Source organism: Mus pahari, chromosome X, assembly GCF_900095145.1.
Source record: "Mus pahari chromosome X, PAHARI_EIJ_v1.1, whole genome shotgun sequence".
In the NCBI taxonomy this organism is placed as follows: Eukaryota; Metazoa; Chordata; class Mammalia; order Rodentia; family Muridae; genus Mus; species Mus pahari.
Window position 1 is genome coordinate 48647510 of NC_034613.1, and position 5847 is coordinate 48653356.

The following is a 5847-nucleotide window of genomic DNA, read 5'->3' on the forward strand; positions in this document are numbered from 1 at the left end:
AAAAATTATCATCATTCTCCTCATTATGTGTCTGTGTTGGAAGGAAAGGATTGTGTTCTATGGCATTCACATGGAAATATAAGGACTATTTTGGGAATAAGTTCTCTCCTTCTATCACCAGGTCTAAGAACTGACTTAGTCTTTGGGATTGGGTGGCAGGTTTTTGTTTTTTTTTTTTTTAACATCCAAAGCTTCTTATTAACAGTAAGATCCAGGGTTACTTTCTGTAGCCTCAGCTGGCCTTTCAGCCTCTGGCAAGCTTGAACTTCCAGCCCTTGGAGCAGACATAGAGTTTGATGTGGCTGTATGGGATTTCTCCGGCCTTGCCACAATACCTGTACACTTTTTGGTACTTCTGAGGACCAGAAAGGAGCACAGTGCCTTGGTTCCTCGGAGACTCCAGGAACACCTGGTCGAAGGTGAAGATCTTTTCCCCAGCCTTGAGGATGTGACTTCGGACTGGCCTCTCACCTGCAGTGCACACACATTCAGCTTGGGCACTTTCAGAATCCATACATCATCAGTGGCCATCCCCCAAACCACAGCTCTTTTGTTCTTCTGACCAGGAAGCTTTATCTTTTGGATCATCTGGGACAGGGACAGAGGTGGCTGGCTAGTGCAACCCATAAAGAATCTTTTTCAGCAGAAGCTGATTGGAGGTAGAGTTGGTCCATCTGGCCAGAAACCTGTAAAGCTTGACTAAAAGCCACAGATAAATGTCTTGGCTCTTGGGCTCCTTGGGCTGAAACTTTTGGTCCTTGTTGTTGTGAATGTCAACACCCATTGTGGCGCCTGTTGTTCAGCCAGGTCCAGAAAGCTTGTGTGGATCTTTTACTCAATGAGCTGTATCACTGGCTCAACATTGGTTCCTTTAGAGTAAATTTGTCACCAGTTCTGTCCTTTCTATGAAGTAGAATATTACAGATTTCTGCAGAAAGGTGACCCTTCAGAATGTATAGACTTGTTTCCAGAATTGTCTCCAACAAGTGAGTCTTGGAAAGATGGTCCTACAATTTTTGAAAATAGAGGTCAGCAGAAATGAACCCACACACCTATGGTCACTTGATCTTTGACAAAAGAGCTAAAACCATCCATTGGGAAAAGGACAGCATTTTTGACAAAAGGTGCTGGCTCAACTGGCAGTTATCATGTAGAAGAAAGAAAATTGATCCATTTGTGTCTCCTTGTACAAAGCTCAAGGCTAAGTGGATCAAGGACCTCCACATAAAACCAGAGACACTAAAACTTATAGAGGAGAAAGTAGGGAAAAGCCTCAAAGATATGGGCACAGTGGAAAAATTCCTAAAGAGAGCACCAATGGCTTAAGCTATAAGATCAAGAATCAACAAATGGGACCTCATAAAATTGCAAAGCTTCTGTAAGGCAAAGAACACAGTCAATAAGACAAAAAGGCCACCAATAGATTGGGGAAAGATCTTTAACAATCCTAAATCTAATAGGGGACTAATATCCAATATATATAAAGAACTCTAGAAATTGGATTCCAGAAAACCAAATAACCTTATTAAAATTGGGGTACAGAGCTAAACAGAGAATTCTCAACTGAGGAATACCGAATGCCTGAGAAACACCTGAAAAAATGTTCAACATCCTTAATCATCAGGGAAATGCAAATCAAAGCAACCCTGAGATTCCACCTCATACCAGTCAGAATGGCTAAGATCAAAAATTCAGGTGACAGCAGGTGCTGGCTGGTGAGGATGTGGAGAAAGAGGAACACTCCTCCATTGCTGGTGGGATTGCAAGCTGGTATAACCACTCTGGAAATCAGTTTGGTGTTTCCTCAGAAAATTGGACATAGTACTACTGGAAGATCCAGCAATACCTCTCCTGGGCATATATCCAGAAGATGTTCCAACTGGTAATAAGGACAAATGCTTCACTATGTTCATAACAGCCTTATTTATAATAGCCAGAAGCTGGAAAGAACCCAGATGTCCCTCAACAGAGGAATGGATACAGAAACTGTGGTACATTTACTCAATGGAGTACTACTCAGCTATTAAAAACAATGAATTTATGAAATTATTAGGTAAATGGATGTATCTGGAGGATATCATCCTGAGTGAGGTAACCCAATCACAAAAGAAGTCACTAGATATGCACCCACTGATAAGTGGATATTAGCCCAGAAACTTAGAATACCCAAGATTCAATTTGCAAAACTCATGAAACTCAAGAAGAGGGAAGACCAAAGTGCGGATATTTGTTCCTCCTTAGAATAGGGAACAAAATACCCATGGAAGGAGTTACAGAGACAAAATTCAGAGCATAGACTGAAAGAAGGACCATCCAGAGACTGTCCCACCTGGGAATCCACCTCATAAACTACCATCAAACCCAGACACTATTGCATATACCAACAAGATTTTGCTTTCAGGAGCCTGATAGAGCTCTCTCTTGTGATGCTATGCCAGTGCCTGGCAAACACAGAAGTGGATGCTCACAGTCAGCTATTGGATGGAACACAGGGTCCCCAATGGAGGAGCTAGAGAAAGTACCCAAGTAGCTTAAGGGGTCTGCAGCCCTATAGGCAGAACAACAATATGAACTAACCAGTACCCCCCAGAACTGTGTCTCTAGCTGCATATGTAGTAGAGGATGGTCTAGTCTGCCATCAATGGGAGGAGAGGCCCTTGGTCTTGTGAAGATCATATGCCCCAGTACAGGGGAATGCCAGGGCCAGGAAGCAGGAGTGGGTGGGTTGGGGAGCAGGTGGAGGGGGAGGGTATAGGGGATTTTCAGAGAGGAAACTAGGAAAGGGGATAGCATTTGAAATGTAAATGATGAAAACATTTAATAAAAAAGAAAAAAAATAGAGGTCAGGAAGGAGAGCAGAAACAAGATGACCAAAAGCAACTAGCCTGGGCCAGGCAAAAGTACCAAACAATACATGATCCTGAACTGAAAGGAAATTACTATAAAACAAATATCATTGGTAAGTTTTGAATGTGGATTGTCCAGTATCTAGTGTCTCATGTACTTTCATTTTGTGAGATTTTTTTTTCTTCTTCTCCTCCATTTGTCCTGAAAAGGTTTACATGAAAATATTCAGAGAAAATATTTCAGATTATCTGCAACTTACTCCCAATGGCTTGGTCAAAACAGTACTAACAGTAACAACATGTGTGCATTTGTTTATGTGCATACAATATAAAAAGAGATGGATGGAAGTTTGGAATGTTATATGTGTTAAGTGTCAATGATGAATGAGTCTACTTGAAGGGCAAGTGCTCACACTATGGTTTGAATGTTTCCATGAATGAAAAGGCTAGCTTAGGAAGCAAAAATTCCTGGCTCGGGAAGGAAGGAGAAGCCATCAGATAAAAAATAGAGGAAGGGTCTAGAGATGTAGGTTAGTAATGGCTACTTGCATGATATGTCTAAGAAGCAAGGTTTAGTCATAAACACTTCAAATAACAAAGCCCCAAACCAAATAACCACACATGAAGGGAAAGACTTTAAGCTAACATGTCACAGTAATGCTTGCACATCAACATTTATGTGGTATGTATATACAAGAAAGTTTTATTCAGCCATAAAGAAAAAGGAAATTACATATTTGCAGGAAATATGATACAACTGGGGGTAATAGTCTTTACTAACTCAAATCATGTTCAGAAAGGCTAATATTGTATGTTTTCTCTTGCTCATGATTCTGGATTTCATCTAAATGCACAAAGTCATATGTGCATGTATGACATGAAAACAGAAGTGGAATGGTTCAGAGAAACAAAAGGGACTAACAGGAGGAGAGACGAGAATCAAAGCAGAGGGGAAGGAAAATGTATTGTGTGTGTGTGTGTGTGCACATGTGTGTACACATGACATGTATGTAGATGTCAGAGGACAACTTTATGGACTTAGTTGTCTCCTCTGCCATTACATGGGTTCTGAAGATTGAACTCAGGTTGCCAGAGTTGTGTGGTAAGTGCCTGTTCCTGCTGAACCATCTTGTTGACCCTCAACATACATTTATATATTCTTGAACAACAGTGGCCTTCCAGTCTGCAGTTTGCCAGGGCAGATCGGAGTGTCTACCCACTCTTAACCCCCATAGTCTACAGGTCTCCCAGGGTATCTGCTGCAGCCAGGACCACAGGTTTCCCAGACATAGGAGGCAGGCTCCAGACAGAGACACCCAGGCCAACTAAAACCAGAGATAAGCAGATGGTGAGAAGCAGGTGCCAGAATGTAAGCAACAGAAGCCAATATACTTTGGCACCATCAGAACCCTGTTTTCCCACCACAGCAAGCCCTGGATACCACAACATACCTGAAAAATACTGTGATGACCCAAAATCCTATCTCATGAAGATTATATGGTCCTTTAAGGAGGAAATAAATAACTCACTTAAAGAAGTACAGGAAAACATAGTTAAACAAGTAGAAGTCCTTAAAGAGGAAACAAGTAAATTCCTTAAAGAAATACAGAAAAACACAATCAAACAGGTGAAGGAATTCAACAAAGCAGTCCAATACCTAAAAGTGGAAATAGAAACAATATGGAAATCACAATGGAGGCACAGCTGGAAATGGAAAACATAGGAAAGAGGTCAGGAGCTACAGATATAAGTACAGAATACAAAGCATAGAGAATCTCAGGTGCAGAATATACCATAGAAAACATTGACACAACAGTCAAAGAAAGTGCAAATGCAAAAAGATCCTAATTCAAAACATCCAGGAAACCCAGGACACAATAAAAAGACCCAACATAAGAATGATAGAAATAGAAGAAAGCAAAGATTCCAAGCTTAAAGGACCAGAAAACATCATCAACAAAACTGTAGAAGAAAACTTCCTCAACCTAAAGAGATGGCCATAAATGTACAAAAAAGCCCTCAGAATACCAAATATATTCGACCAGAAAAGAATTTACTCCTATCACATAATAATCAAAACACTAAATGCACAGGACAAAGAATACTAAAATATGTAAAGGAAAAAGGCCAAGTAACATATAATGGAAGACCTATTAGAATTACACAAGACTTCTCAATACAGACTCTAAAAGCCAGAAGATCCTGGGCAGATGTCATGCAGACACTAAGAGAACAGAAATGCCAGCCCAGGTACTCAGTCATCATTGAGTAGCAAAGCTCTCAATCATCATAAATGGAGAAACCAGAATATTCCATGACAAAACCAAATTTAAACAATGTATATCTATCAACCCACCCCTACAGAGGATCTTATAAGGAAAACTCCAACACAGGGAGGGTATCTACACCAAAGGGGGGGGACGAGAAATTAATCATCTCCCAACAAAATGAAAAGGAGAGAATCACAAACANATAATACCACCTCCAACAATACACATAACAGGAAATAATAATCACTTGTCTTTAATATCTCTGAATGTCAATGGAATATTAGACAGCAGGAAATAATCAAACTCCGGGTGGAAATAAACCACATAGAAAAAAAGAGAACAATACAAAGAATCAAAAAAATCCAAATGTGTTTCTTTGAGAAAATCAACATGATAAACTATTAGCCAAACTAACCAGAGGGCACAGAGACAATATCCAAATTAACAAAATCAGAAATAAAAAGGGAGACATAACAACAGTAACTGAGGAAATTCAAATAAATCATCAGATCTTATTACAAAAGCCTATATTCAGCAAAACTGGAAAATCTAGATGAAATTAATGACTTTCTAGACAGATACCACATACCAAAGTTAAATCAAGAGCAGGTTAAACTATCTAAATATTCCCATATCCCCTAAGGAAATAGAACCAGTCACTTGAAACCTCCCAACCAAAAAAATTCCAGGGCCAGATGATTTTTGCCCAGAATTATACCAGACTTTCAAAG

At 39.9% G+C, this 5847-nt stretch overlaps 1 pseudogene; it reads right to left on the bottom strand.

The window, feature by feature from the left end:
- Positions 1–217: 217 nt before the first annotated feature.
- LOC110313974 lies at positions 218–784 on the bottom strand (annotated as a pseudogene).
- Positions 785–5847: the final 5063 nt, after the last annotated feature.